Below are 23,169 nucleotides of genomic sequence, written 5' to 3' on the forward strand. Positions count from 1 at the left end.
TTCTGAAAGCGTGACAAACCTAGGTTTGAGTGAGGTGTTTGTGTACGAGGAAGAGCTGGATAGAGAAGCCTGGACACGTGTGTCCTGACATCCCAGTGGGACAACATAGGATGTGGTAGGCATTACAGTTACTGAGTTTCTAAGTGTCGCTTGGAGCCCTCTGTGCAGAGCACAAATATTCTATTAAGCTAATTTAATTTGGTTGAGAATTGCAAGTCCCTAATGGGATCTTTCTGTGCTGCCACCAGCTTTTTCAGGCTAGTTTAGAAGTGCAGTTCATTTGGGTGATGTGCAGTCCTGTAGCAAGGTCAGTGTAGATGTGAGGTACTGTTCTGGAGTTCCAGCATCAACACAGGCTAATCTTCTCTCACAGCACACTCAGCCAACTCATAAATGTGTTGGTTAATTTAAGCAGAGAGAAGTGTTTTCCATTGTCTTTGCAAAAGAGATTCTGAAAAGCAGGTAAATAAAAGTTTGTGATTCCTGAATGCTTTGTGAAAGTCCACAAAGCTTGTCAGGAAGATGATAGTATGTTATTTTTCTTTGCATGACCAGCTATTTCTAGCACAGCTTAGAGAATCAGCTAGCAGGAAAGGAGAACAAAAGGTCTTCTACAATTTTTCTTTATTCCTCTGTATTGCCACCAACAGGAGTAATTTGGCTCTCCCCTTGTGTTGTCACATGTCCCCAGCTGGTTGTGAAGTAAGTAATATTATTACTTAAATTCATAGTAGATTCTGAATGCACTGGAGTGCTTCCTGCTGCAAAATATTTTGTGGTAGCCAGATAATACTGCATCCAGGATTCATTCTGGTTATGATGGGGAGAGTGATGAGTTGTTAAAGCACATGAACAGGAAATTCTGGCCTTTCTCTATGTGCTCTTGTTTACTTGGGAATCTCCCTGATGCACCTTGGAGAACCTTTGCACTCTTTCCCCTTCATATCCCTGGAAACAAATGCTGATATTCAATAAAGCTACTTACTTTCTTTGTAGTGTTGCTTTTATTTTCTTGCATATTTCCACTGTCATAAGTATATGAACATAATTACATTGTAAGCACTTTGAAACAAGTACTTTCTGTCTGAATGCACCACCACTTTGCAGCTAATATATGCCTTTCGCATTATATAAATAATAAAAAACAAGGGACAATTTTAGATACATCACATCAGTAATTGCTTACTATTACATGTTGAGAATTTAAGTGGGTTGTGCTTGTTAACTTTTTAAAGTAATATTTGTTCTCTTTGATTTTGTGCTGCTAAAGCCAGGAGCCATAGCTTCTTAACTTAGATTTATTCAGAAAGATTTTACTGCTATAGCAAGTAACTGAAAACAGCTTGAAATCAGCAATGTTTGTGTGCCTCATAATGCAATTTGTGCTGAGATTCAAGTAGCTATTGATGAGGATAACAACAGTGTTGATTAGTAAGAACAAGTCTTTGACGCTGCTTGGTCACTTTTTTACCCTTGTACCACATCTACCCGGAGAACAGCTTCAGTGAAAAGACTCATATTTGCTGTGTAGTTTATTCTGGATTGCCACCACAGGGTTTAAAAGCTGCTCCGAGACAGAGCAAGGGTTATTTTTAACCTAAGTAATTTTCATTGGATTTTTTTTTTTTTTAATAGCATACCTCCACCAGCTGATATACTCTCAGCTGTGAGGCTGAGGAAGAGTAAGGGTAGGAGAAAGGAGAGTTATGGGAATTTCTGAAGCGACCTTCTCTCCCAAAGCCAGAGCATCCTGTAAGTGCAGCATCATGAACTAAGAAGCAGCAACTGAGGTTAATCAAGGCCTAACTCCTCTTGCTCCTTCAGACTTGGAGGAATGGAGTCACCCAGTGCTTTTGATGCCAGTTAACTGGATAGAGAAACTGAGTGTGGGAGAACGAAGAGACAGTTAGAAAAACTGACATAATGGAAAACTGCTGTGATGTAGCACTTTATCCTCTTGGCCTTGAACCTTTTGAGAGGCCCGTGGGCTTACAGCTCTCCAGCCATCTGTCTGATAAGAGGCAGACTCGGGAAGAGTGCTTCCAGATGTTATGTTTATGTTTCAGACTGTCACAATCACTTATTTCCCCTTGCCACATGCGCACACTTTTTTTGGGGGGTTGTGGCTTGCTTTGGTGGGTTTTTTTTTTGTTGTTGTTGGTTTTTTTTAACACTGTCTGGGTATCATTTCATTCTCATGGAAACAGCTAATGATGTTACCAGGTTGTGTTTCATATCATCAAGGCATGGAGGAAAGCAACAAAGCTGTTACAATTCTGTGCAGGTCCCTCCTATGTCTGGCAGCACCATATGCTGCTAAGGGATGTCAGTGAAGTGAATTCTCTTGTGACTGAAAAATAAAAGTAAAGCGTATGTGTACAACATGCCTCATACTTGAAAAAATGTTGAGCTATGTGGTGTGTGTGTCTGGCTCTACCTGAAGATGGTGAGTCTATGACCGATATATGGGTGCAGAGCTGAGTATTAGTCCGTTACAAGCAGGGTACACGTTATTAATTCTTTTAGAGTCTGGGTCATCTTCCTCTGACAGAGTTTTGGGTCAGAGTGGTTTGCAGAGCTCAGCAGAGTGGCTGTGGTGCCTGCTGACCTCAAAACCTTGCAGTCTGAGCAGAGGACACTGTTTTCACAAGGACTTGGAGGTTTGGTGCTCATGGATCAGGTTTTTTTATTACAGTTGTTCATCCTTCTGACTGATAGTTGAGGCAGGATCAGAGCTGAGATGGCACATGCCATTGCTGTAGCAGTAGATGCTTGGGAAGTAGTATATGTCTTCAGGAGGTCACATTTGTGTTTGCAGAAACTGATTTGTACAAACTGTAGAGATACTTTGGGATGAAGACATCAGCAGTGAATTTCTTTGCCCATTAAACCCCTAAACAGAAACAATTTCCATTCATGTATGAGAAAGTCACATACAAACAAGTGTTATAGCCTCCTGAGTATTTTGTTATAAGCATCACGTGTATTTTGTTGCAAATTAGGTGCAGTCTTTTAGGCTGCTGGCAAATTACCAGTGCAACCCTTAGAGCTTCCAAGGTAAGTCATATGTCTGCTTAAAATGACCCACGGGAACGTGTGCATGTAGCTGTCAATAGCAGCATCAGCAATAATATAGCTAAGCCTTTACCTGCTGCTTTAAAGATCCTTTCCCTCCACCCTCTCTCATCTGTTTTCCCAAATAATTTATCTCTGCCTGCTGTCTTTGCATTTTAAGATTTCTCTTTATGTTAGGATGCTGGCTTCAGGTCAAATTAGGGCACAGATGTCTCCGGCGTGCAGTGTAGGTGCCAAAAACACACTGGCCATCTGCACATATGGTGGAGGATCAGCCAGCTGTGCCGTGTAACAGGATCTTTTCTAGGGCACAGAAGACTGGGGTTAGAAGGCTACTTCCCAAAGGAGCCTTTCACATGGCTCCTCTTTCGCTGCTCTGAATGTCAGGAGTGTTTATCAAAGGCCTGAGCTGGGGAGAGAGGAAGGATGAGGAATGTCTTTCGTGGTTCTTTCGGGAGCAGGCTGTCTGCAGGAAGGAGGCGGATGCTCCGTGGCCATTGCCTCACTCGCTGTCTGCCGCAGTGTCTAAGCAAGTGTCTGCACAAGCTGTCTTAAGAGGGAATCTTTGTTTTTTACACCTTGCTGTCTTACCCGATACTTGTGGGAGCAGGGCAGCTTGTTGAACCTTATGAATCTTGAGTGGTTTCAACTTAATGGGCAGCCCTCACTTGCATGAAGGAAAAGTGAATTCCATGGGAGCCCTCGTGGACAAGGACTCTCACTGAGCCTGAAGGACCCTTTCTTTTAAATCCTTTCAGTAACACAAGTTCAGAAGGATCAAATTTGAGATAACTATAGCAATTGTCATGGCAACAAGATAGGTCTGTCTAGTTTTCATCTAACATCTACCACTGTGAGGCCCTGATCCGTAACTGACTGTTGGCCCTACCATAATCCAAATAAATAACAACGCTATTGCCTGTCAGTTGTTTCAATAGAAATTTGTGTTTAACTTCCATCAACATACATACCGGCTTTCTAACAGATACAGGCTGAGTCCAAAAACCAACGGGGTCTGCACAGGTGTTGTGGAAGATACTAAATGGAAAGTATTTTCTTTCTTATCAGGTGTGTAGCAACATTCTCTCTTCTGTTTGAAATTGAAAGCAAAATATTATGATTTTTTGAACTCCTATTGTTAGCCACTACTGAAATGAATTTTCATGCTGGAGTTTAACAGAACCAGTATGAGATTCAGTCCTGACCATTCAAAAAATACTACATTAAGATAACTTAACTTAGTATTAGCCAAGGAGTAAAGCATTCCCATGAGTTTTCTCTCCAAGAAAAGAAATGAATTAATAGAGATAACAAAATGCATTAAATGAGATCTATCCATGATCTCTACAGATGTTCCAGTTCAAATAAATGATTTTTTTTTAATTTTTTTATCTACTTTGGAGTTCCTGGGTCTGTTGGGAAGCAGAAGGGCTGAAGCGCCAAGAGAAAGGTCATTCTTCACATATTTCTTGCCCAAATGAAAGCATCAAATTTGTTTGCTCAGCAAATCTGTAGTTTGGAAAAGCTTTTTACATGCTTATCAAAACCAAATGCTAGAGGCTTAGCCAATGCATGCAATAACCCAGCCTTGCTGAGAAAGCTGTCTTGCTTGCCGTCAGTGCCTTCCCTGCTTTCCAGTCAGGTTGGGTATGTTGTTTTATTTCATTGTTATGTAAATAGAACAGAGCCCTACACAAATTGGATAGGATGTGCAATCATGGAATAATGGGACAACAACTTTATATCCATTCCAACTTGATAGACTGCTTCAGTAATAACTGTAATTCCTGATGTCCAGGGTGAGATTAATTTTTGATGTCTGAAAAAGTAATAATTTCTCAGAGAGTGACTAGAAAACATACGGTTTACTTTTCAGCCTTTGACTTGTGTCTGAGCGTGTGTTCTGGAGAGCTGCTGGAATGTGCAGTAGGAGCGGCTGCTGTCTCACTTGCATCTTCTGCCGAAAGCTGCTATGCTCTTGCCTCTTGCACGCAGCAGTCCCTATTGCTTTCCACTTCAATAAGCTCTAATTCATAATCAGGTTATGTGTGAAAATCTCCTTCTGATGCAGCACATTAATGGACTGATACTTCTGTTAATTTTTTTCTCTTTACTCTTTAAATCATAAGTTCTGATTTGGGGTGAGGTCAGCTCTTATCTGTGACAGCTGGCGTGGTTCGGAAGTTTTAGCAGCTATTGTAACACAGCCTTCCTTGTGATTTGGAGGCAGTGCAAGATAAGAGACAAAAGATGCAGAATTGGAGGGGAGGAATTTTTGCATGTGTATTTTTTCTCACACTGTCTTTGAAGCAGAAACATCTGCTGAAAGCCGTAAACAGCTGAGTTCAGCAATACCACATCATGCTGCCAAGCAACTCTGCTTTCCTCTGTAACTTTCACAGCAGAGGAAATAAATCAGTCAGGCAGTAAAGAATGAAGAAAATTCAGGAAAAAACGCCAAAAGCCAAGCTTTTCTAGAGTAAAGTGAATAAGATCTTTGTTAGTATTCGGCGGAGCAAATTGAAATATGTTTCTTACACCCGTAAGACCTCTGTACCATTGCTGCTTGAGGAATTTCATAATAACAGAACTCCTCTGATCTCAAGATGCTTAAAACTGGTCAGGAGAGACCTCTAGAAAGTTGATTGCAATCTCATAAAAGAGAATTAGATTATTTTAAGCATTTTTCCATCTCATGCCTCTGTCAGATCAGTAGCAGCTAGCCGACGGACAGTGGTAAAGTATCACCGCTGTTTGTCTGAGACCTTTACGTTTCCTTAGACAAAGCACAGTGCATTAGACAAGTGAACAATTTGTTTCTACACTGGCTTACTGAGATTTACTTTTCCACTCAAAGTTACTTTAGTTTGATGAGGTGCTCCCTATTTAAAGTACAGATAAAAATATCTTCTCTATTTCTTTCTTTTGTTCTATAGTAATAGTCACTGCTCTGTGAGACAGGTGGAAAATTATTATATAGACACTAAGTTTTTGTCGTAACTCTTTACAAGTCAAGCAGGGTTGGTAAGAAAACTAGCAGATCATGGCAGCTGTTGACTGGGAGGGATTTACGGCGTGTTGCTGGTGCTGGGGATTCCTATTCCCTGCTCGTAGCAGAGCTCTCCCTCCAGCCACCGCTCCTGGCTGTCACTTTGGTTCAGATCATTAAGTTTTGTTCCCAGGTGACTGGTCTATGTAATTAAATAAGTGATGTTACTTGTATACCTGCAGCAAGAGAGAGTTAAACACTTCTCCTCCTTCGTTCAGAGACCACATTGTCTGTCCTTTGTTGTTGTACATCTCACCTGGCCTAAATAATAGACAGGCAGAACTCAGGTGGTTTTTACGTACTGCATTTTTTTCCTCTCTTTTTAAAATTCAAAATTAGTTTAAATGCATTTTATTAGTCTCTGCCACTACATCCATCACATATCCTCCAGTTGGAGATAGTTGTAATGAAAAAATAATTTTGTAAGACTTTAAAATTGTCACTTAAAATCAGGTATATGATTGATGCAGCGTTTATAGATGAAGCTGAGTCTTTATAAACACTTGGCAGACCTAACTGTTGTCTCATTAGCACCAGTTTTACATTGGTTTAGCTCCACTGAGTGGAATAAAATTAATCTACTGATTCTCACTTTTGTAATTTAAACCAGAATCAAGCCTTACATGATAAGATATCTGTTTAAACTCATTTGTGGTATCCAGTATATTGATTTGAATGCCAAACCAGCACGAGGTCCTGAACTCGAGCAGTTTGAAGACCTGATCTGCCAGGTGGTGTTAGTGCATCAGTCCAGGTGTGTGTGCTTCTCAGAGATGCTCACGTCTCAGGCTTAGAAAACCTTGCTGCTCTTCAGTTTTCTTCTTAGAAAAATGCAATATCTGGGCTGCTAGCAAATACAGCTCTCTTCCTACAACTCTCTAGTATTTTTTCAATATTTCCATGCACTCTTATCTGTCTCCATCCATCTGCTGTCTCTCTGCTGTACTGGTAGGCTGACTGAAGCAGGCAGCATGTCCGGTGTTTGCACAATGTGCAGCAGGCTCCTAGCCCATGACAAGGCTCCTACTCTTGATAATAAGAAACAGTCCTCTTCTTTATCTGGTTAATTCTGTGTCTCTGCCTGAAAAGATTTCAATGGATCCATTTCCTGGTGTGAAACATTTTTTTAAACTTTTGCAGGCTAATATGGGGATAATATTAATTTGTTGCATAACTGCTAATCGGCCTCATTAGCAGTGGTCCAGACTGAATGAGGCAGCATCATTACTGTTCTGCAAACACTTGCTAGCATGTGAGCACTGTTAGCAAACACAGCAGTTCATGTAATTCAAGCTGGACATAACACAACCAAGGACTTCTCGCATTTTTTATGATGGATTCCATTCAATTGCCCCAGCACATTTTGCATAGCAAATAGAGATAATACATGCTTTTTTACAAGCTTAGAAAGTAAACATCTTTGCCAGACAAAGCAACTCCTGTAGTATAAAAAACTAGCTTGCATCAGAGATAATTGCAGTTTTCCACACACAACTATCTTGCACAAGAAAGACCAGTTCCTCTGTTGGCTTCTATAAGTCATCATTTGCAAGTCATAATAGATCTACAATTCAGGCTGCAGGTAGACCTCTGGTATTTCACATTCTCAAAATGAAGGAAGATATTGTTTTTCTTCACTATCACTTCATGGTGAATATCAGCAAATACTGACATTTTAAAAGGCAATTTTTTTTTTTTTGGAGCTGTTCAGCCACAGTCCCTTAAGTGTAAATCAAAGTAGAATTTGTCTTGCCAAGTCAAGTGCTTGTAGGAGTCACCTGGTTTGAGTTGGTTTTTGTTAAGTAAATTGATGGGTCAGAGGGGACATAGGAAATGTTTGGAGGATACTGTATATTTCCTGGCAATTGAACAAGATAGAGGTAGCCTGTTATTTTGAAAGGCAGTAGATATCTATGAGTTCTCAAAAAAAAAATGGTTATAGTCCATCAAATCCCAGCCAAATAAGACTCCTGGGGTTCTGTTTCTTTCAGTAGATGATATTGAATTATTAAGGTCTGTAAGGATATTCTTTTGTAATACTTTCAAAATTAAGAATGACAAATGAAGTGGAATTAGCAGTATTATACAAAAGTTGCTGACGTTTTTTGAATGCACTTTTTCCTTAAGGAAGGAAATTCAGTACTTTTTCCTGTAAAAATCTGTGATGTGTCCTTATTACTTTGAAGGGTCAGAATGAGGAGTGTCAACGACTGGTATAAATCAGCGTGGATCTGCTGAAACAAGGTATACCAGTTTGTCCCACTGTCATTAAGGAAGAACTCATACGACTTTCCTGTTATTACTTTACCAACATGCTGGTAATTTCATGGGGAAGTAAGTCTGTTAAAGAAAATGGAGATGTTTATTGTTGAGAGTTTTTTTGGATAGATCAATGCTGAATTCCTCATTGCTTGCCAGGAATTTAAGTTCCAGCTGAATTTCCAGGGAAGAAACCTTAGCTTCATTGAAGCAAATGGCAAAATTTCATTTGCAGTCTGAATTTCACCCCAAGTTTAGACTAAATTTTTACTCTTTTTTCCTTCCTTCTCTCTGACATACAGTTCAGAAAACTGGAACAGAATATGTCAGTTGGAGGGACCTACAACAATCATCTAGTCCAAGTGCCATGTCACCTCTTTCTTGTTCAAGGCTGTGAACAACAGCTTGCATGCTCCCCTTCCATGTGTATACCTGCATACGTGATGGTAATTATCACAAAAGGAGTTTTAAGTAGCACCCCATTGATTTTTGGTTTCCCTACTGCAAATTAATGGACTGAGCGTGCACTCTTTGTAATCACACTAGGAGAAATTCAATAATGACTCTGCCAGAGTACTCGAGTGACCTCAGCCACCGAATTCATTCCTATTTCAACTATTTTTAATGAGATTGGCATATTTAGCAATGCCATTGGATGGCTTAAAAGCAGTATGTCCTGTCAACAAAAGCGTTAGTGATAGACCAACTAACAAGAATATCAATGTTTATATCTGTTCTCTTACCCAAAATAGTTTACAGCTTATGTGTGGCAATGTTTGTGGGAATGTACTAAGCAAAGGAAATTCTGATGTATATGATCTGCATGAAATATTCCGTTGTAACTACTAGCTTTCAACCAAATCAGAGCTCAGCAAGTACCACTAACAATCCCCAAAGGAACATAATATCTCTGGTTAGTTTAGCAATTGTTCAGCTAAATTTAGAGGTTTTAATTGTATTTGATTATAATTTTTCATGACGTTGTTGTAATCTCTGAAAAACTGTAATAGGATGATGAGGCTCTCCACTTGGAGATGCTGTTTGTCAATTTTTATCTTGTGAAATGTTCAGAAATTTAATGAGACTGACTGGAAAGGAGTATTTAAAGACAGATCTTGTTCATTGCTGCGTATCTGTTTGGCTGTCTACACCTGTGTAGTTCCAGTTTGGTTATACCTGCTGTGATTTCCTCACTACGTGCTAGTAAACTCCTATGCATTACAGATGAACACTATTTAAATGCACAGTGAATACAAGCCGTTCCCAGCAGTACTCTTAGAAAAGTTAACCTAGAAATGTCATAGTAAGCGTAGGGGACCCAATCACTGAGAATTGGCTAGAAACTCAGCTTTTGCTAACATTACTCCCAGAACAATCCGAGAAGGCAATTGTTGCCATGTTCTGTTAATCAAAGCTGTGTTAATTATTTTGGCAGACAGCCTCTCCTGGTCTTTTCCGTATTCTTGAGGCTGGTAGAATTGCTGAGGTGAGATGAAACACGTAGTCATCAAACATCACATAAATGCCACATCTTTCATTGATGCAAATCTGTAGAGATTTGTTGTGGTTCACTGTGGATCACACATAAATTCATCATGTGGGTTTATAAAAAAAAAAAAAATTCTCAAAAGATACCTGCATCACAGAAAAGACTTCCATTGAGAGCAGAACCCAGGACATTTGAGGGCAGTGGTTTTACAGACCCTGCTGACCATGTTGTGCATATATAGGTTCTGACTTTATAAATGTTTGAAAAGCGTGAACTCTTCACCATTATCTGCTCCCAGAGGAATACTGATTTCACTGGCTTTGCTTTGAGTGCTACATCTCAACAACTGTTTTAGAGAAGATGTATCTAATTGGCAGTAGAAAAACTCATGCTTTTTTAATAGGATTTAATATCTAACTATCAGGACAGAAAGAAATAAATATTTAATAAATACTTAATATTTTTTCTTTTAATAAATCCTCTCATGGGAGATTTGGTTTCTAAAGAGTTAACTGCTGCCTACTATTTTACTTGTGAGCCAATTGAATCAGATAATTTGCTGTTTCCCGAGTAATGTCGAAGAGCGTACAGAAAGATCTTTTGTTCCAATGAAGATGTTAAAGAGAGTTGGAGGATTACTTTCTATACAAATTTTTTACATTACAGTTTTACAGTATATACCCTACAAGATTTAGAAATACTGCTATTTAAACATCAATACATATAATTAGTCAGTAATTGCTGAGGTCTGATACTCTCTTTAGCATGTTTATTAGAACTATTCCAGATATCCCTGGAGACAGATTCAGAAAAGTGTGTAAACCCTTTAGTTTTATAGTTGCTGCCAGTTCTTCATCTTAAGCAGGGAAAGAGATCGAATTTTCCTAGGCGCTGAAGTGCTGAGATTCTTGCCCCTAAAGTTCGAGAACTATCAACTATTGATAGCAGTCACCAGCTTGTTTCTGTAGGACCCCAGTGCTTCATTAGCAGACATCTCCCTCTTGCTAATGATGCAGCTCCCTCATTTCTCACATACAAAGCAGAATTGTGCTCCTTGTAGAAACCTTTTGGTTTCCACTTTCTTGATGAGTAAAGTGCTATCTCATTTCTTATTGGAGACTAACAGCCAAAAGTCTCGTGTGGAAACACCTACGCAAGAGAGAATGAGCATGAATGTTTGTGAAGGATCAAAGGCAAGGACAGACATTACGGAGCTCACAGGAAACCTGCTTGCAGTCTGCCCACATTGCTTGCTTCTCCCCGTGCAATGCATGCACTAAACACTGAGAACACAGAGCTTGAGTCTCCATATCCCAAGGCTTTTCCACAGTTCAGAGCCTAAGGTGTTCTACAGATTAGCACTGAACTGTGCACTAAGTCACTGGACCCTGGGTACCTCGCCTCAGCGGTAAGGATCTGAAGAAAAAAAACAGAATCAGAGGAGCTAATTAGCTGGGTCACCAAGTGGTCAGGCTTAGCAGGACTGAAGGGAGGAGAAGGTCTCTGTAGCTGGATAGAAGCAAAGAGGTGCTTGTCCAGACCAGATGTCTCCTGAGCCTTTAAAGTTTTCTGTCTCATTAAAATCAAGTCTGGATTGTGTGAGCATTTCAGCTTATATCTTCCATGTCTCTCTATTACTTTTTCTCAAATCTTAATGCTTCTGATTCCAATAGCCAAAACCTCTCAATTACTGTCACACTCTGAGTAGCTTATTGACAATAATCCTCTAAGGAGAAAAAGATAGTTTAAGTGAATGGAAGTGATTATTAGATGCAGGAAAAAAATATGCCAAAAGTCATTCTCTCTTTGCTAACTAGGTGTAATTTAAATTTTAAAAGAAGGTATTGAAATTACTACTCTTGGAAGGGAGTCCAAAACTTATAATGGTTGTTCTTTTTCTAAGGGAAGTCACATTTCTCCTTGGGGCTAATACCATAATGTCCTTTGTACTGAGAATAGCATAGTGCTAAGTAAAGAATACACATCTAAGTAATTAGAGAGATATATACTTTAAATGTAGAACTCTCTAGTTTACTGTATACCGTTCATGGTGTTGGCTTCCCTCTGTGCTTTCCTACCCACTACACTGTGGAAACAGATTCCGTATTGCCATCAGTCAGTGACAGTATTTTGACATTTGTACCCAGTAATGTTTATATCCAACCCCAAATTTGTTTCTGTTGAAAAATGAAATAAACTGTGATGATACCTGAAAACATAGTTTTGCAAGTCAGGAACTTGCAGGTTTTTCCAGAGTTTCCTGTAAGTGTGTAAAGTTAACCTTCAAAGTCTTTGTGTGGCTGGTGTCCCTTTAGTCTCTTCTGAAAACTAGTTTCCACATTCATCTGTGCTTTTACTCTGTCTTACACTTACTGATGTGGGTCGAAATCACCCCCGTAACTCCTCCCTTTTCTAAGATACATACTGGAGATAATGGCCATTATTCCTCTGCTTGACATTCCAGGTTACAAATACCAAATGCACTCAACTCAGTCCGCCCTCTGGTTTCAGTCAATTTCTGGGGAGGGCATTGATTTAATTAATTACCCGTTTGCAGCAGAAATGTACTGGAAGTTGCTTAAGTGACCTCTACATCATCTAATGGCCGATATATGGAAACTCTCCATCACAAGCAGAGCTTTGGGCTGTGCCAGTCTCAGGTTCCATGGTGTCAGAAGGGGTAAAGGGTTAATATCTTGTAGCCATAACATTTACTTTAAACCCAGTGCACTTTCTCCTAGGTGCTGCATTGTGAGATAGCATCCAAACATTTCTTAATTCCTAGTGTTTCAGCCTTTTCTGTCTGAGTCATGGTACCTGCCGCTGTATAAGGATGAGCAGAAAGCTGTCTGCGCACTGGGAGGGTTGTGCTGTTATGAGCTGGGTTATGTATCACAGGGGATCCAGAAGGAGCCTCAGCAGTGCCCATGCACTAATGATCCATTGTCATTAAGGTGATCCAGGCTTGTCTAACGCAGCCCTCCTTCGTTCAGCTTAAATTTCTGTTAAACATTGATTAAGCTCCCAAAGATAAGAACTTTGCTCTTACATGGGGTGGTTGCAGTCTCTGTACTTTATTCCTAAAGCTATGGCAAGCAAGGGAAAGCCATGCTACTAATTCTAGGTATATACATCCTTTAGCTTATTCCTCCTCACAAGGCCTTAAACTTGTTGCCTAAAAATTCTCTTTACAAGAAAAAAATCTTCAGTGCTGCAGAGCTGGCTGATTTGCTGGTGACCTGCCTGTAAGGGACTGCGTTACTCAAGTATTCACTTGTCCTTTGAACATCAAAAGGCAGACAGGTGGAGCCTGGGGTATTACTTGGTACAAAGCAAACATTTAAAAAGCACAAATTTTCTCGCCCTTATTGGTAATGGAAAGTGCTATTTTCAAAAGTGCCATTTGACATTTAGAAGATTAACTGGTATTGACTTCCTGTGTGAGCTGGGCTCCTGAGTATCTGAGTCACTTTTGGAAACCTGAGTTGGCCATCTGTTTCACTTAGGCTTTGCAGTGCCAAGTGAAGCAATGCATAAATACTTTGATGATTATGGTTTGTAGTACCTAAATTAAAAAAACTAGTTCTTTCGGCTATGTGACACCTATTGGAATTTTCAGAAGCTCTGGGGCCTTGAATTCCCACTGCCTGGGAGAAAGCAGATGTATTTGAAAGTAATTGGAGTTTGAAAGGAACTTGTGCTTTTGAAAACCCCAGAGCTATCCTGTCACTTTTGAAAGTGGAACTAAGGTACTTCCAGGAGTTTCACCTGCCATCCCAGCCAGACATCTGACAACAGAACCCGAAAACAAAGAGTATTTCTGAAAATGGGGTAGAAAAGCGAGATGTAGAATGGTAGCATATATAATAGGAACCTCCTATTGGAAATGGGTCTGTAGATGCTGAGAATATGCATGGAGGACACAGCTGAGAATGAAAACATGGTTATTTGGAGCACTGGGGAAGCTGTTTCTGTTATTGGTTCAAACTGAGCATGGACAGGAAAGGCAGATATGGCTATAGTCCAGCATAAAGAGAGTACGCCAGTTTTTAAGCACTGCTCTGGCATGGCAGGGATAGCAAGAAAGATTTGGGAAGAACTTGGCATTAAAGAAAGAGCAGTATTTTGAGCTTGACAACAGACAAGACAGAAGACTTGAGACTAAGGAGTAGAGGGCATAAAATAATAGATGGTTTAGAAGTCTAGCTTAGGGCCAGTGGTAGCAACGTCCATGAGATGCATGAGAGTCAGGGAGCTATGTGGGTCAAAGCAGGGGAGGTGCAAAGAATAACTGTGCCATTCAAATGGAGAAAATAAGAGAGGAGATGCAGGGACCTGCTCTGGAGCTGCTCTGTGGAGCCGCAGAGGGAAGCAGGGCAGTGCTGGATGCACTGTGGGAACAGTGGATCACTCCTGTGCTGATTGCCTGGAGTGCCTGGGCTGGTGGCCACACTGGTTGAGGCAGGAGGGGGAAGAGCGAGGTGGGACATAGCTGAAAATAGCAGCATTAATGTGAAATTGAGAGTCATATTTGTTCTTCCTTTCTCGTGTAAGCAGGTGACAATCCTCATTCCTATCTTTCATTCTCTGCCGTATGACTTAGCAAGAATAAACTCTCCCTTTAAGCACAATGAGGATGTTCATAGAAACTTTTTATTGCACGTCCTCTGTTTTAAATGGAGTTCAACAGTTCCTCACTGCCACATTGTGAAAGTGGGCCACGTAAACAGCTGAGTAGTCCATCCATCACTGCTTTAATTTTGTGCCTTGAAGGAAATGACTAGTTGAGGGAAACAGCACACGATGCAGTTTGAACAGCCATCTCCAGGCGATGTAACATCAGGGGAGGCTCATAATGAGAGCTCTAGGTGCCCTGGCCCATCGTCATAATGTCTCAATACCCGGTTTTATTTGAGACGGTCTCCATAACTTTCCAGGATTATGTCACCTTCCTTCCTTTTCAATTTAACAGTGAATTTGATGCTGCTGAAAAGTGGCTGTTTTGAGAGCTTTGGAGACTGTAGAGTTTGTTGATCAAAGACATAAGGAACAGCAGAAACTTCTTACTTTTTGTAGGAGGCTGTAAGGACTTGATTAGGTGTGCTGCCATTTCTCTTTCTGAAGAAGTTTCCCACTTTCTAAATTAAAATCTCTTAAGTTACTAGTTTTTGTCTAAAATGGTGTTGCATTTTTTTAATCCTTTATAATTAACTGCGTATTGATTGTTGTTGAGGAATTTAGAACAATTGAAAGTGTTCAAGTTTATTCCTGCAACTGGATCAGGAGTATATAAAAGTCTTCATGTTGTGATTTCTTAGCTTTAAAATGAATTAAACATTCGTTGCACTTTCTAGATAAGATGAAACTGGACTGGTTAACATGATAGTAGAAGCAAATAATTTTTAAAATATGTTATTCCCACTATGTGACCTCACTGATTTCCTTTATAATGATGTACTCAAAGCCTCACTCACATAGTAGGCAGAGGGCTGTGGTACGCAGTTTAACCATGCACTTATTGTTTGTGTCGCCGTTTCTCCAGTGGACTCCTTTATCACCTTGGGCAAGTCACTTCATTTTTCTGTTCCCCAGCTTGCATATCATAAAATAGGCTAAGAGTACTTTAGTCCTGAGAGCTGAGTGTAAAAAAAATCTCTCTGAAAGCAGTAAGCGAAGGGTATTGCTATTGTTGTTGATGTTATGTATTTATTTAAGCAATGTATTGTTATGGGTTTGTGCCTCATGAGCAGACCCACTGAAAGCAGCAGGACTGTTTACACATTGAAAGTGGTTTGCTGGACAATGGCCAGAAAATAGGGATGAACCTACAACCAGGAGATACTCCCCAAGGCATTTAGCAGCAGGAATTATGGTTCAGAAGCGAGTTAGGAGGGTGGATAGATATATAAATAATTGTCATCAGGATTTAAAGTCATTCAGGAGGGATAGTGTGCTTTGCCTCTATAGAAAATGTAGGTCTTGAGGGAGTCTGTGTCTCAGCTAAATCTGCTCATGTTTAAATCCTCTTTTTTAGGCTTTATATTTTGTAATCTTTGTAATTTAAATTCAGCTACAGTCCACAGGATTTGCACATTTTACCACCATTAAGGAAGTCAATAGGAGCTGTGCATCCCACTCCCTGTAGCTGCCCTTCAGTGATTAACTCCTTCCCATTTCCGAAATCCGGAGTCAGGCACAGCAACAGCACTTGAGACAGCCTTTGAGAGCGCGCAGCCTGGGAATGTGCATGTGGGGAACAATTAATTCTGCTGGTTTGTATTTGTCTTCTTACTTCTGTCTTCCTCTCTTTCCTGAGATACTCAGCTGCTGGGTAGGCAACCACTCCTGCAATGAGCAGAAGGCTGGCCCGTCCCCTGCTGACTCCTGTGCCAGGGGATCGGACTGCCACGCAGCACCTTCCCCGAACCCTTCGGTTTTCGGTTTCTTCGGATGTTTATTTGCATCCTTCCCATCATGCACATTGCGTGGTATTAACCAACTGCATGTATTCTCCCAGCTAAACAAATTCCTCAAACCAAACTCATCACTGAAACAAACCGGTACTGGGAGATGCATTCCCAAATGATAAAGCTTTCCACCAGAAAAATATTCCATTCTGCTATTATCTCTTTTTGTAGTTCCTTCAAGTGTTTTCATTTTATGTTGGGAAAGTTGTGATTGTTTTGTAGTAAACAGCTTTCCAGGAGTGACAAATGCTGCTTTGCCCATTGAAAACAGGAGACAGATGTCCCGTAGAGAGGAAGAGAGAGGAAAATACCCAAGCTGTTACCAATCAGCCATGTGTGAATTTTTTTCCTGTAGTTAAGTGTAGAATTGAAACCTGCAGGAGCGAGAGTGTTGAACGTTACTTCATCTCAATCATCCCTGCTAAGTATTATGATTGCAAGAAAGGGATCCTTAATATCCCTGTTATACATGGAGCATTTTATTAACTCAGAGAGGCACTAGGGGATGGCTTTTTTTTTTCCTGGAGGAAATAGTAAAATTTGACAAGTAATTTTGTAAATGAAGACAGTAAACAGCTGTTTAAGATGATAATGTCTGAGAGCTTTTGTTGTTTCTATGAAAACTTAGTTACACTCATTTTAGATTAATTTTTCATTGTCTTCCGTTAAATGAGAATTGCTTGCATGGCTGTTTCAAATGGAACCTTGATTGCTTTCCATCTATTGCCAAAACCATAAAAGACAAAAAAAAAAAATCAAATACATAAAAACATTTATGAGCAGTGATACAATAAATTCATACTGTAGTGCATTTTAATATGATAAATTAAAGTTTTGCTCTGCAGCAGTTTGTGTTCATGTGTGAGAGGGGCATATACATTAGCCATTTACATTCAATACTGTGTTAAACCGCAGGAAAAGCAATTCTGGCTGATTTGGGAGCTTTTGGTGTGGTATTATGAAATTCCCTGAAAGTCTGAGATGCAGTGTGGGAGAAATGAAATGAAATGTACTCATGGAAAAGGAAGTGCAAAGGTAGTCTTGCAGCAAAGCCACCAAATAGCGATTTAGAAGACAGAGCTTCAGTTTGCACATCACCCACAGATTTCTTGTGTTAACGTTTTAAGCGCTACTCCGAAATGTGGAAGGAAGAGGTTGCCCTTGCACCAGATATTTGGTGTGATCTGGAACAAGTCACTATTTTCTCTGAGCCTTATTTTTTCATTTAGAAGTTGAACTAGTAAACATCTGTCCACTCTTTTTTTGGTTTGTTTTGTGTGTATGAGCCACAAGGTCTCCTGGTATGTGAAACCATCTTCTACTATGTCATACAGCACTAAGCACAATGATGCGCCAGCATTCAGTGGAATACTGTAAAAAGAAAGGAGAATAGTTACAAAGAGTTTAAGCCATAATTCAGTCCTGCTTTGAAGTATGTTAGAGGCATTTAAAGCTTCTGCTGACTCTGCATATGGGTGATTTAACCCAAAATGGGTATTTGTTTGAGTCTGAGAAAGTGGTCAGGATCCATTGTTGGCGAGTTCACTGAACGATCAGGCAAGTGTGAATGAAGGTCATTTGTTTTGTTTGTTAGATCATACTCTTAATAACACTCAAGTCCTGTTATGACCTTTTATAGAATTTTGTTTTGGCATAATTATCAGGAAATGCAGCCGGGAGTGAAAATATTGATAAATGTATCGCCAGGATTTAAATTGTAACTTAGGCTTGCTGGAGAACAGATATTTAGGCAGCCTTAATCATTTTTGAAACATTTCTTCTCAGCCAGTCCTTCATTTAAATACTTCTGAAAATGTTTTTCAATGCATATTGTTTTCCCTTTGCGAGGCTTTACACTGTGAAAAGCGTTGTTCGGGAAGGGAAATCACTGCCTCTTTAACAAATTGATATTTCAGAGTTCACTACAGAGTCATTTTTTATAGCTTCTTCACCCGAAAAAGTTCAACTCAGATGTGCCATTACATTTTTAAGGAGCTCCTGTTTTTCTTCTATAGAACCAATTCTCTTGACAGGCTTAATAGAAGGACAGGCAAGATAAATGACTGGTGTGAGATCATACAGTTAGTCCATGACCCCAGAAAGGGCTTTGACACAGACTCATAGCACTAGCCCATGTGGTGCTGCCGTAAGCCAACAGCGTACCGCTAACGGAGATGCCTGCTGCTCAGCCTAGGGCCAGTTACCAGGGCTTTGAAGTAAGGCGAGAGAAAGGGGCAGCAAGTGAGCAAGGAGAATTTGTCAGTAGACAGGAGATCTGATCTGAGTCCCTTTTGGCAATGTTCCCCTGCGTGGAAAGGGCCCAGGCTGTGTGGTTAATTTCATAGGAGGCTGATAGTAGATCTTGGCTAGCTAATGATAGTGTAAATCTAATGTCTAATTTGAGAACTGAGAATGGGCAAGGGAAGTAGGTGTCTTTTTAAGCTTGACAAATTCAGTCTGTCCAACGTGTTTTCTTGTGTCTCTATTACTTCCTGCTGTGTAGATATGTATACACACACACACATACAGCATGTCATTCACAAGTTCGATGTTCTCAGTTCTCTGGCTTGTCACAGAAGTTTTTGTGCTTGCCAGTAAAATACATCAATAATTCCAGAAGCTTTTTTTTTTTTGTCTGCTGGCATAGGTAGAATCTGCAAGTAGTGTATGATAATTTAATACAGCCAGCTAAGATATTCCCTGTTTTTTCTCTTCCTTTACTGTCTCCGTTTCACCAAGACATTCTCATTCTGTGAACCAGATCGTCAAGAATCAAAACCCACTGATGTCAAGAAATAATGTCAGTTTACACTACGTGACATCTACTGAGGATGAAGAGACAATCTCTGATAGCCTAGAGCACCTCTTACTTCCCAGTATTGCCTTAGACACAGTTTTGTCTTTATATTTGACTACTTGGAGCTCAGTATTCCTGTAAATCCCTTTTCTATATTCGAACGCTCCATCTGCTTTGGGAAACCCTTTAAATTAGTCATAAAGGCCAAGTCTCTTTATAGAAATAACTAGATAGCACAGACATCCTATCTGCAAAAATAAAAGCTAACTTCCTGGTGAAATGTAATTCTTGGAAGAGTTGGCAATGCTGCTGGAAATGATTAAGAAAATATTTGTCCATTTTCAAAAGTCTTTTAGCTTGAATGTCACGTAGATATGAGCATGTTTAGAATGTAAAATGGACTCTGAAGATCATCCCGTCCAGAATATGTTAACCTCTTTCCGTCTGGTACAAATTGTGTGTTCTGTAGTCAGCACCAGTAGGATCTTTGCAGTGATTTATAACCCGAATTTGACAGTTCTGTATGGAATGTGTTGGCTTCGCAGTGCTCCCTCACCAGAGCAGCAGAGTTGAACATTCCTGGAAATTCAAGTCTTAATGTCACATTGCTCTACAGATTGCTCTTAATGTCAGGTTTTATATCTGTATTAGCCAAAATTTTAAATCCCTGGAAGTAAAAGTTTTTATTCAGGGATTTTAGCATGAATTCCATTGAACCAACACTACCTGTGTTTCTGTTGCGGTGTCGAGGCACCATATTGGTCAGGGTATTTTGGGTCACCTAACGATTCAGGTCACTTCAGCTACAGCTATTTCCTTATTTTGTGACTAAAAAAAATTGAGCAAAAATGTTTTTACTCTCCATGGCCAAGCATGGACAGTCACTTAGCCGCGTGTGTTCCTGAAATCTTTCTCTGTTGAAATAATCTCCAGGCAAAGAAAGGGTTACTGCTTGTTGTCCAGTCCTTCACAGCCCGGTGTTGAATACTCCGCCAAGTGATGCTAAAGCATAAGTCTTATCCCAGGTGAAGGTAATAACAAATGTGCAGAACAGAAGAGAATCAGATCATGACCCCAATTTGTTGAATTAGGGGGAAGAGAGGGGCAAAAAAAAAGAAAAATAATCTCATATGCAGTGCAGCCAGGTCATCTCTGGGAGCAGAGCATTATGGATGGCAGAATATTCAATAGCAGCCTGTAAGCAGCTCTCTGCTGGTGGAAAAGGTCATCTCTTGGTTTGTCTTGGGCATCAGAAAATACTTTGAAATTGCCCTGGCTTCTCTAAACTGACAGTGCTGCTGGAGAAAGCGCCTGAGGGTACAAGAGAGGTGACAATGGAACAGTGGCCCAACTCCCATCGAAATCAAAAGCAGAACAATGATTGACTTGAGTGAAAGTAGGGTCAGGACCAAAGTGTTGCATGTAACATATTTCAGTGTTGTAATCAGACTGATTTTTCAGACACAGGAGAATGGTTAGCAGTATTCACTGTACAGCTTCAAGAGTTTTGAGAGATGTTGGCACAAATTTTAAAAGATGGATCATTTCCTGCAGACTACAGCTTCTGTATTTAAAGAAAAAGTGCTGCATGCTGAGGAGAATAATAATGTGTCCATGATTCACTCCTTTTATAATCTTGTTCTGAAGGGGATGCATCTGACAGATTGCTACCCCTGGAAAAATCAAACTACATTAAGGATCTGTAGCTGGGAAGAAACCAGACAGGTCAAACTCCTTTATATTTGTGCTGTTAATTTCCAGGACCACCCGGTCTTGTTGGCTGTCAACCTTCCCCCTTTTTAAACGTTTTTTTCATATTGCTCCTGCAAGCCTGCTTTATTAAATAAAAATCCATGACTGTGTTCTTGGATTTTCTCTGTGTACAGCTCTGAGTGCATTTTCCCATTGGCAGTTCAGATGGGAGTAGAGCACAGCTTGGGCTGACAGACGTCTATGGTTGTCTTGAAGAACTGTCTCTTATCTGACATTGACACAGCTGTGGAGTCAGTTCTGATGGTGTTCTCATACAGGAGCAATTAACAACTGTAAGAAGATTTTTTAACACACAGAAACAAATGTGTAAATGCATTGGAATGACCCTGGTTGACCAGTACGCTGAGATGAAGTGCATCAGCTGAGCAGTGGTACCTTGGCAACCCACAGTAACATGGCTGTTTGCACTCCTGAGCCCAGGTCGTCTGACCTGGAGTTAAGGAAGGAATTGTTGGCAACATCCATAATTTTTAAACTGTCTTGATTCCAGGAATCAAGCTTTTGATTCCTGGAAAAGCAGTTGAGGCAGTGTTACAGGGGGCAAATTGGGCTGAGAGATGGCTGATAGACAAATTGATAGGATTTAAGATATGGAGATTTGGTTGAAAAATCATTAGCAAGTAGTTACTACTGATCCAAATTAAATCTTATTTATAAAATGAATAAAACATTTATGTCTGAAACTCAAACCGTTTCAGACCATTGGTAGGGTAAAGTGCAGAGTGGGATGTGGCAGCTCTTTGAAAATAAACTTCACCCTTAGAACATGCCAAAGAACTTGAGCATGTGTCGCTCTTACCCCTACAAATCTCATTAAGCTTCATTGCCTTCTGCAAATACCTTCCAGATATGAGGACTGTAAATCTGATAATGTACACTCTTGTGAGGATTTCCCTGTAGGATTAAATTCCTACTCTTTCCCTGTTCCATTTTCACTTAGAGAGAAGATAACCCTTAATTTTAGTTTCAAAATTAAACTAATTTGACTTACTTATCTGCTGGTTAGATGGAAGCAGCAGAAGGAAGCCTATCTGTGATTCAGTGGTGAGTCAGCAGACGTTCTCCTTGTCTGCAGTCTGACTCGCGGAGTTCAGCTCTGACACATGGATTTGTGTAGGACAAGCTCACACTGTGGTGAATTTCACCACATGTGACTGCAAATCTTTAATTTCCATTACTTCTTCCCATGCATCCCAAGTAGCCCTTTCAGACCTGTGCTGCCATCAGCCTGCTGATGACAGTTCTCACTTCATAAGAAATAAGTGTTGTCACAGGTGCCTTCTCTTAAACTTGTGTGTTCCTCGTGAACATGATTACTCCTGCTGCTTTGTGCTCTTTCTCGTCTCGCTGTGCGTTGCACCAGTCTAATGCCGCGTCCATACACTACGTGTGCAGATGAGCTTTTGCTATTGGCTTTGCATTCTTCAGAGCCTTGGAAAGCTGGACTTCCGTCAGCCTAATTCCACATGTCTGATCAAGCAAAGTGTGGAAAGTCAGCAAAGAGCAGGAATGGTGACTAATGTTGTTGGAGATTTCAATAACAAAGGGAATGCTTGTTCTTTAGATTTTTTTCCCCTTCTTTTTGATAGTGTCCCCTGAATGTCATTTGTGTAATAAAAACCTGTTTTGATTCACCTAGTGCGGAAAGGCATAGAAAGAAGGGTATAAAAAGGCAGTAATGGTTGCTTGGAAGAGAATCACAGTAGATTTTTAAATCTTTGCTTTGGGCTGTGAGACAAATGTGTAACTATATGGTGCATAGAGAGAGTCTGTGCTAGACTCTTGTTTATTACTTTCTGCAATAAAAAACCCACTGTTGTTTAAAAGAGTATTCTGATGTCATGCAGCCTATTGTTCTCCCTGGCACTTCTACACTCTTCCTGGGGGTCAAGTTAAGATGATTTTTTTTCCCTAGCAATGGAAAGTCACCTCTATAAAGCATGACATCTCTTAAAAGCTTAATCCAAATCCACTGGTTTTTCTTGCTTTGAATTGGGGCCTGATGTAGTGAGTTTGAAACTGAGACTCAACAAATTAGACAGGTATTTTCTGACTGAGATGTTGTAGGGGAAAAAAAAAAACACCAGATTTGGGCAGAACCAGAGATGTCAGAGTCATCAGTTCAAAGTTACTCTTGGAGTTTATCTGTAAGTATTTTGTCAGTCGAGTAGGCACTTGCTTCTCTCACAGGCCATTTAACATTAGGATCATGTCTCCTTCATTTGTCATCTTGAAATATTGGGGACACATTGCTCTTCAT

General features: G+C 40.2%; 1 protein-coding gene across 1 annotated transcript in view; it reads left to right on the top strand.

Moving 5' to 3' along the window:
• Positions 1-23,169, top strand: part of TMEM132C (transmembrane protein 132C) — a 208,191-nt gene that overhangs the window by 120,107 nt on the left and 64,915 nt on the right. The window lies entirely within an intron of this gene.

This window comes from Chlamydotis macqueenii, chromosome 17 (assembly GCF_036417535.1).
Source record: "Chlamydotis macqueenii isolate bChlMac1 chromosome 17, bChlMac1.mat, whole genome shotgun sequence".
NCBI lineage: Eukaryota > Metazoa > Chordata > Aves > Otidiformes > Otididae > Chlamydotis > Chlamydotis macqueenii.